At 38.9% G+C, this 10,179-nt stretch overlaps 1 long non-coding RNA gene across 1 annotated transcript; it reads left to right on the top strand.

Annotated features, from left to right (window-relative positions):
• The first annotated feature begins 5,168 nt into the window (after positions 1-5,168).
• LOC131989431 (uncharacterized) lies at positions 5,169-5,551 on the top strand. Its single transcript, XR_009395951.1, has 3 exons — positions 5,169-5,225; positions 5,299-5,354; positions 5,423-5,551. It is a non-coding gene; the product is annotated as an uncharacterized LOC131989431 (long non-coding RNA).
• Positions 5,552-10,179: the final 4,628 nt, after the last annotated feature.

Here is a 10,179-nt window from a genome sequence, read left to right as displayed (position 1 = left end):
GATATAGACTGAGTGGACTGGTTATAGTGGGATATAGACTGAGTGGACTGGTTATAGTGGGACATAGACTGAGTGGACTGGTTATAGTGGGACATAGACTGAGTGGACTGGTTATAGTGGGACATTGACTGAGTGGACTGGTTATAGTGGGACAGAGGCTGAGTGGACTGGTTATAGTGGGACATTGACTGAGTGGACTGGTTATAGTGGGATATAGACTGAGTGGACTGGTTATAGTGGGATATAGACTGAGTGGACTGGTTATAGTGGGATATAGACTGAGTGGACTGGTTATAGTGGGACATAGACTGAGTGGACTGGTTATAGTGGGACATACTACTCCAGGGCAACACGTTACTGCAGAATTTAAACATGCATTTATCATAAAATACTTGAACTATTACAATCCAACGTATGTACTACAATACTGTGCAGGAAGTGTGTGTGGTTGCAGAAACTTTTGGTGTTAGTTCTGAGTCAGCTCTTTTTGTGCAGAAGGCGTCTCAGCTGTTCATACCCAACAGAATGATTTAATTCAGCAGAATGAGGAAAAAGCTCCACTGTCTCTGCAACAGACTCCAATGTTCATCTCTTCTGCAGCCTGACTGAGTTTTTTTCACATAACAAGCACATCATTTTTGACAAGCTGCAGCCTAATGGCCATCAAACCAAATACAATAGGCAGATTTTCCAGCCACAGGAGGGTTCCTCTTATCATTCACTAACTGCCAACTGAGCTGAAACATTAGTGCCACTTTCTGAGACTCACACTTGTAGTTGGATGTATTCACACATGATGACGTTAATTAAACACAGTTAGTTTCACTTTATGGTGTAAAACCGAACCACAAAAAATTCAACAGAGTGGCTGATAACAACACACATTCTGAGTTTTACTGACTGCTTCAGAGGGCAATAAATGATTTTATTATGAGACAGAGTTGTGAGAGGGAATGTAGTGGAGACCTGCAGTGAAGCTTCATTATTATTCAGCAGGAGGTTTATTGTGAGGTACACACAGGGATGCACTGGGAACATTTGAAAAAGCTTTTCTTTCTTTGTCAATGTAGTTATACTGGAAAAGTATAAAAGCTCAAGCTCTGCAAACTCATTCTAAAGTTGATTGAAAGGCACACAAATTCTTTGAATTTCTTGTTTTAACCAGGTCTTAGTAAGGGCTGGGCGATATATCGATATAAAAAATATATCAATATATTTTTAAATGTGATATGGAATTAGACCATATTGCATATATCGATATAGTTAAAAAAAAATCTTTCTTTACAAATAAATGCTGCCCTTAACTAGGGTTTGTCATATTTAGTTATTTTGTAATGTTCGTTATTATCATATAAAAAAATATTTTTATAGGCTATTTTTATTTAACATATTTTTTTATTCAAATGTGCACTTTATGGAGCTTTGATATATATATATATATATATATATATATATATATACGAATTGAAGAACGAATTGAAGCGGCACAGTCCTGCTAATAGGCTAACAGTTAGCTCTGTAGCAGTACAGTGTGTATGTGCTGCTGCTGCTGCAGGAGGTGTTCACTTAGAGATCTTTGATTGTTTACACAGTTAGCGATGCCGGTTAATTCACGATCACCATGTTTATGAACAGTGGAGACGCTATGCATAATTAGCCATGCTGCTTTGTTTATGATCAGTTGCTGACGTTGTGCACAGTCAGCGACGGCGGCCACAGTTGCGTCTCCCGTGTTTAATCCATCGATTATGTGATCACGGTTGAAACTGTCGCTAATCGGTTACGCAACTATTGAAAACCATACGTCACCTCCAGAGTCTCTAAATCCCTAAATAAAAGTCTGTTGGTCCAGTCATATATTGTGTCATTGCAGTTTTCTTAAAATTTTGTCTCGTCTCGTTCTCATAAACCCAATATCGTGTCTCCTCTCATCTTATCTCATCTCTTGAGCTGAGTGTATCGTCAAACCCCGACTCAGGATTTGGAAAAACATGCCCATACGTTTACGTATCTTCAGCAGACTCAACTACTGTAACAGAGTCTGTACAGGTGGCTCAGACAGCTGCAGTTCATTCAGAACGCTGCTGCTCCAGTCCTCACTGAGACCAGAACAGTGGATCTTATTAGTCCAGTTCTCAGGTCCTTACACTGGCTTCCTGTTTGCCAAGTAATTGATTTCAAAATACTATTGTTGGTCTACAAACCACTGAATGGTTCATTTCTGATCTTCTGCTTAGCTACAAGCCACCCAGAACCCTCAGATCATCTGGGACTGGTCTGCTCTGTGTTCCCACAGTCACAACTAAACATGGAGATGCAGAGTTTTTATGCTCCACATATCTGGAACAAACTCCCAGAAACCTGCAGATCTGCTGCAACTCTCAACGCCTTTAAATCAAGGCTGAAGACTTTCTGTTTGCCACTGCCTTTACTGAACCGTAACTTTTATTCCTTTGATATTTGATATTTAGATAAATATTTCATCGGCTCGCTTTCAATTTTAAAATTCTATATACTTTTATATTTTTTCCTAAATATTTTATCTGCTCATTTTCAGTCTTAAATTTTATACTTGATATGAAGATGAGAAATGTAACAAAGACAAGTACACGTTTGATTAGTTGTTTATAAAAGCCTGTAATTCAGAAATTACTGATAGAATTGTTTCATGCCTGTATCAGGGTCTTTTGGATTTGAAATCACATTCAACTTCATATATTAAAATAAAATGGGAGAAGGAAGGAGGGATAAATATATGTGAGGAAGAATGGACGGCAATATGGAGGTATCAATGGATGTGTAGCTCGCAAAAGTGGAGGGAGTTTGGCTGGAAGCGCCTAATTATGTACTTTATAAGACCCTCCCAGAAGTCTCACTATGATAATAACTCTGCTGTCTGCTGGAGGAACTGCAGAAATCAAAGTATAAACCACTACCATGTTTTTTGGGACTGCCCCGTCACGAGGGACTACTGGAGAAATACACAATGCCCTACAGCAGTGATTCCCAACCTTTTTCTTGAGGGACCCACATTTTTTACCATTGTAAACTTTGGCGACCCTTCACTGTGTTATGGGACAGTGGTACAGTCTTAAATGTGTTAGCCACCTGAGGTCTACATAGCATCTCAGCCATTTTAATGCAAGCAGGTTTAACCAGGGTTTCCCCAATGCTGTGTGGCTTTTTGGCTTGTGCATTAAGGAGAGAGCACTCAAAAGACTTTTTTATTTATTTAAATAAATAAATAAATGTTTAATGTAGCCCTTATTTAGTTGTTTTTGTCACACTAATGAATTAAATGCTGACTCATCTATATTTAAACACATTAGATTTATTACACCCATTAAAATCAAGAGGGCTTTGCGACCCCCTGTGGATCTTTGGCGCCCCCCTGGGGGGTCTGGCCCCCCTGGTTGGGAATCACTGCCCTACAGGATATCTTCAAATGTGAAATACCCCCCATACGATACATAGTTTTTTGTTTAATTTAGTTGTTGTAGTTATGGTTGTTTGTTTTTCTTCTCATTACTTGGATATAAACTAAGATATTATTTCAGCATTTAGGGCATACAACAGATGCAAGTATGCTCACATGATGTATACATTGTAAATGTCTGATTCTGGATGTCAATAAAAAATAAAAAATAATTCATACTTGAAAGGCATTTTATATATGTCTCTTTAAAATGTTTTGTGTAAAGCACTTAAAATTGCCCTGATGTTGAAAGGTGCTATACAAATAAACTTCCCATGCCTAAATTGTCCTCTCTTGTAGACATAAAATGTGAAAATAATCATTAGAAACAGACTTAATTAGTGTTTCAGCCCTCGGTTGCGTATTGTGGCACTAATACGTTTTTACCTCTGTATGATGTGTCGTGCTGTCTCTATTAACATATTGGGAGTTTTTTTTCCAAACCTGCTATTTACTATTGCTAAAGGCTTCGTATCTGTTTTGTTTGTTTTTTTAGTGTAGAAGAAATGTGTTGTTTTTCCTGTGTGTTACCGTTTAAACACCTCATTTAAACTGAGTAGTGATAAAATCACAGTGGGAGAAGATTCTGTCTTGTTTTACAAGACGCTTTCTGCTGACTGCACAGTTTGACTGCTAACATGTGTACCTCTTGAAATGAGCCTCTAGTGGTTGGCACAGTTCTCCACTGTGGTAGACCAGACCTCATCATCCAACTCACACCATGTTGACGCCTTCAACAATATCACTCTGTCTTCTTCCACAATCTGTTTGCTGGGGTGGGATAATGGCTCCATTATGTCTCTGGGTGCTGTGGCTGGAGGTTGGACTGTTGCTCATTTAGGAGATTCACAACCCTTCATTACATCATTACGACATTTACAGAGATTTTTGGGGTAAGAGTACAAAAAAACTTGTCAAATCTGTTTCCTCCTGTTTCTCTTTATGTTCCATTGTGTTTGCAGTATTAATTTCTTACTGACATCCCACAGTCACAGTCAAAAGGAATTAACATTAACATAGTGTAAGCACTTAACCCTCTGGAGTCACCAAAAGCTCCAAACAGACTAGAAAACAAAGCAGCGTGGAGCCCTACTGTAAATTTACCTCTAAAGTTCTGGCTGTAAACTCCATGAGGCCAGTTTCACTTTGATGATGATATACCAAGTAAAACTGGAGACAAGCTCAAATATATTTAGTAGAAAATGATAGAACTGGATGGAACCCTCTTATGTTAGGTTTGACACCTTTGTTCACATTTGCAACATTTAAAATTCTTTATTGAGCATGATAGTGTTTTGAAAGTTAAAAAAAAGATTCAAAATCACATTTTATGATGGACTAAAGGACTAAAAAAGACACAGAAGTCACAAAATGACTAAAAAAAGACAAAATGACCAAAAAAAGACAAAAAATAAGAAAACAAAATGACCAAAAAAAACACACAGAAGAAGACACTAAATGACTAAAAAAGACAAAATGACCAAAAAAGACACAAAATAACTAAAAAAAGATGCAAAAAAGACACAAAATTACCAAAATTGTTAGGCTAGACACACAATAAAATAGAGTCCCACTAGAATAAAAACCAGAGTTGATGACAGTGTAGCAGCATAGAGGTGCTGGCTGTTTAGTGCCACTGGTGGCGGTAATGAGGTGGGCCGTATAAAAGCCGCCGTCCTCTCCTCGCGATTCCTTTTGCATCCGCGTCATTGGTGCGTCACTTCCGGGTTCCCGGTTGTTTAGCCGACAGGTATGGCTGCCCGCTGTTTCAACTCATTGATCGCTTGGTTCTTTCTGCGTGCTCACGGCATTTGTGTTTGCAGGGTGATTGTTTGCATGCTGCTCTGGGCAACTCATATGCGGCGGTGCCTTCTGTTTGGTGAGTGTCCCCTCTTTCCCGGCGTGTTAATTGATACTGTCTGACGGCTAACGCTAGTGTGGTCACAGGTGAATGCCAGCAGCGGCCGGTGTCCTCTCTCCCTCTCTCCTCCTTGAGAGTATGTGTGTGTCCCTAACAGGTATGTGTGTATTAGTATGGTCAACTACAGTATTATAATATCAAGCCGTAATGCTAACAGTATCTCTTTCTAATTAGGAGTGTGCAATTAGCTGGTGGTTGCTGCTGCTTTGTCTCCGCGGCTGTCTCCGTGGCCGCTCTGTCTTTATTAAAGACTGTCCATACTAAAGACGTTGTCTCCACTAAAACTGTCATCTGTAATCACCCTGCTGGAGCTCGTTCCTGGGCTGCTAAATGCGCAACCGCGCTCAATAGATCTGGTGTATTGCAGCCGAGCTGCTGCCCGCCGTTGACGGCCCACACCGTGCCCCCAGAACACTGATTCGGACTTTGATCCAGACCCGGAATGAGTGTTTTATTATAAGTGTTTATTTTAGGATTATTTTGTACACCATGTTATTTTAGGATTAAAATGGGCAGTCACTGATTTTGTTAACATTTGATTTTGTGTTTGTTTTTGTTGATTTGCCCACTAATTTGTTTATCCCTTTTTCTTTAGTTGCTGGAGACTGGTGGTGGTGGTGCTCGTGCTCGGGTGGTGGTGTCCTCCCCTTTTCCGTCGTTTGCTGTGTCCAGGGAGTGGTCTTCACTAGAGTGTATCACGTATGTCGGGTGTTTTAAGTTGATTTCTTTATTGTTGGTGGATCTCCTCCCCCCTCTGCACTAGCCCTTGTCCATCCAGTCAGCTCCAGCTCTCCCCCCCAGTTTGCTTTTCTTGCTTTTATATTTGAAGGACTGTTTTTAAGATTATTGTGAAAAAAATATAATAAAACTATTTCTATTTTCATAACCACGTCTCCTGCCTTTGAGTAAACCTTACCTGTGTGCTGCTCCCAAATTAATTCCCTGGGTGAAATTCCCAGGGTGGCGTTGTCGGTTTCTTTCCTGAATTTGGCTGTTTAAATTATAAGGTTTAATTTCTTTAGTTCACTTTACACTCGCCACAACAGGATCACACACAATCACAAGATCACATTTATGTTGGTTTTTCTTTTTGGTTCAAAATGTTTTAATCCAGTAAGTCAGAATACAAAATAAATTATTGTTATGTCATATAGGTGAGGTTGTGCTGAAAAAATATATAACAACATGGCATTTAAACATTTTTAAGTGGTGTATACAGGCAGGATGAAAAGGATTCAAAAATGTAGAAAATAGCTTATAGTTCAGCATCAGAAAGGTGATCCAAAATGCTTTAAGTGTGGAATGTCTGAGGAAATGGTCACATGCCCAGAGCACACTGTTTAAGGCCCCCATCACACTGAGATGAGTGAGAACAGTACTGTTTGACAGGATAGTGTGTTTTCAAGCATTTTTTTGACATAAGGAATATTCACACCACTTGTCAATGCCACACGTTGTCCAGGCAGCCAATCAAGTCAAGAGGCGGGCTTTACTACTCTACCACTTCCTTCCTGGTTTTGATTCTGGTAGATAATTGCACAGAATTTGATCCATTCGGTATGATGACATTTGTAAAGTCTAAAGAGCTGTAAGATGCTACGGCCCAATAGATGGGGAGATCATCTTATTTAGCATCTAACACTGTATCCACTTCTCTTAACATCTAGAGCAAGGATTCCCAAACTGTGGTGCGTGGGCCCCCAGGGCCGCTAGGGGGTGCGCGAGATGAAAAATGTAATGGCGGTCTGGTAATTACACAATTACATTTTTTTCCCCCACTCACAATAAAGAAGTGTAAATAAACATTTCCTTTGTAAAATGTAAAATCACAAACTGTAATATTAATTAATAAATAAATGCAGGCTATTCAAAATGCACTTCATCTTAAAATGAAGCGTAGAAGCAGTTATTTTTTTTCAACGCGGCTCAAAATATTATAAGATTTTCCCAACTTATGTGCTTTCTGCCTCTGATCCTGAGCCTGTCATCATCCTCTTTGCTCTTAAAAGTGTAAGCTTGCGCATAACTTTGTTGCATTATATTGAAACTGTGTTACAGCGTTTCAGATTAATTCAAATGCGAGACCGCATTGTTGTGATCATGATTATTTTATTACAGTATATGTGTGTTCTGGTCATTTGAGCATGAGTAAACATGTCGCCTTTAATATGGCTATCAAAAAGCTTTTTTTGAAGGTGTGGGGGATTGGGGGTGCGTCAACCTGTTTGGGACATAGAAGGGGGTGTGCGGCTAAAAAAGTTTGGGAACCACTGATCTAGAGTATTTTGAGGTATGGGATGTCTGCTATACGGTAACCTTTCTGTCCAGCTGAAATCAAAAATTGGGCGTCTTATTCAAGCCGCTATGAAGGTGGTGTGGAGGTGTGAAAAGCTCCTCATGCAGTCCATCTACCAGCAGTCAGAGCTCAGACAAGCTGAGGAAATCTTGTCTGACCAGACACATATTCTGCACACAGCCATCAGCTAGAGCAGTAGTTCTCAACCTTTTTGAGTCGCGACCCCCAATTTAAAATGCATGTTGTCCGTGACCCCCGCTCACTGAACAGAATCTCACACGCACAGTTAAGATAACCCAAATAATAAACAAAATGACCATAAAAGACACAAATTGACCAAAAAAAGACACAAAATGACCAAAAAAGACACAAAATGACCAAAAAAAGACACAAATTGACCAAAAAAAGACACAAAATGACCAAAAAAGACACAAAATGACCAAAAAAAGACACAAATTGACTAAAAAAAGACACAAATTGACAAAAAAAAAGACACAAAATGACCAAAAAAGACACAAAATGACTAAAAAAAAAGACACAAATTGACCAAAAAAAGACACAAAATGACCAAAAAAGAAACAAAATGACTAAAAAAAGACACAAATGATTTGGCGACCCCCAGAAATCATCTCGCGACCCCAATTGGGGTCCCAACCCCAAGGTTGAGAATAGCTGAGCTAGACGCTTTACAGTCCCCACTAGCAGGCTTCACTGGTTTAGGAATTAATTTGTGCCCACCTCAATTAAGATCCTAAATGCTCCAAGGACCAAACAAACTACTACAATTGTACTATTGATCATGACCCATGGTATTATACAGTGGGCGAAGGAGGGTTTGGGCGAGTGTGTGTGTGTGTGTGTGTGTGTGTGCATTGTTTCTTGTATACTGTGTATCAAATTTATAATAGTTTTGGATTTTTCATTAGTTTTAGTTTTAATTTCCTTGTGATTTTTTGTTTTCTAATTCAGCTAGTTTTAATTAGTTTTTAGAGTGAGTTTGCTAGTTTTAATTAGTTTTTATTTTTTGGAAAATGCTTAGTTTTAGTTTAGTTTTTATTAGTTGTAGTTTTTTGTAATGGGGTATTTGTTGGGTGCCAGATTCAATAACCCAATTACTCCCGCCTACGTTAGCTTTGGGCCAATCAAAACTCTCATATGATTGTATCACGTAAATCTGACACACATCACTCGCTCACACTAAGCTTACAGCTCCTGCTGTAATATGTAAATATTTGTTCCTTTCCTCGAGAATGTGATGATTTTTCAACTGTTGGTTTTAAATAATTCCTCAAAGTGCTTAAGCCATGAAATTTGAAAAATTAACTGTGTTCATTAGGACTTTGCCAGTCTTGTTACTGTTCATTTTCTGAAAGCTTTAAGAGCTGTTACTTGAAAATTAGAAATGCTGTGAGGTCAAAATGTAATCTGAATAAAAATTACCCTGTGTTTAAAAGTATAGAAATGTTATTAACATTTATTTATTCAAATTTAATTTGTTTAAGTTCATCTCTATGAAACTCGCCTTAAGTATTTAGGTTGAAAAGTTAAGAATATAAATAATTCCTACGGCATCTAGGAGTACAAATGTCAGTAAACATGTTTAATCGGCATGAGAATTATAAGGGGGTCCTTGAACCCCTGCTCTGGAGGATCCTGGACATTGGGACAGTCCTTCAGTGGATGTCTATCACATAGTATCCTTCAAATCCAGCCGTTTGAGGATCCTTCCTTGACTCTGGGATACAGCTAAGGAATATTCACACCACTTGTCAATGCCACACGTTGTCCAGGCAGCCAATCAAGTCAAGAGGCGGGCTTTACTACTCTACCACTTCCTTCCTGGTTTTGATTCTGGTAGATAATTGCACAGAATTTGATCCATTCGGTATGATGACATTTGTAAAGTCTAAAGAGCTGTAATATTAAATTGTTTGATTCCCTAAAGAATCAGGACTTATTCAGATTCTTACAAATGAGGGATTACTATATAAAAATAATTAAGAAACATACTGACAAGTTACATCCTACAGTAAAAGTGTTTGTACAATCTTACAACAATGTCATTCCCAAAGCTGTGTCAACTCTGTATTCTTGTTTGATGGAAGCTAAGCATGATTCAACATTAAATGTCAAACTCTTGTTTTGTCTTACCTGCCTCCCGCTGGGACGCCCGTTTGTGCTACTTGGGGCCGGTCTGGGGGTCCCCTGGCCTGCCCCCCCTGACGCTCTGGTCTGGCCTCGCCCCCTCACTGCGACGTATGTTGTTGTCGTGGCTATCATTGTCATGATGCGTTGGTTTATGTTGGGTCAATTATGTGTATGATCTTGCACATCTTGTTATTGCGTAAGATGTTCTATATCGCATCAAACTATATTGTGTGATGTCTCCCATCCTCCCCCTGTGTTATATTATATATTATGTTGTTTATTTTTATTTTGTATGTATGTGTGTATATGTATGTATGTATATATATATATATATATATA

The sequence above is a fragment of the Centropristis striata genome, chromosome 17 (assembly GCF_030273125.1).
Source record: "Centropristis striata isolate RG_2023a ecotype Rhode Island chromosome 17, C.striata_1.0, whole genome shotgun sequence".
NCBI classification, from domain to species: Eukaryota; Metazoa; Chordata; class Actinopteri; order Perciformes; family Serranidae; genus Centropristis; species Centropristis striata.
Note: the sequence above shows the minus strand (reverse complement) of the source record. Positions and strands in the feature narration are given on the sequence as shown.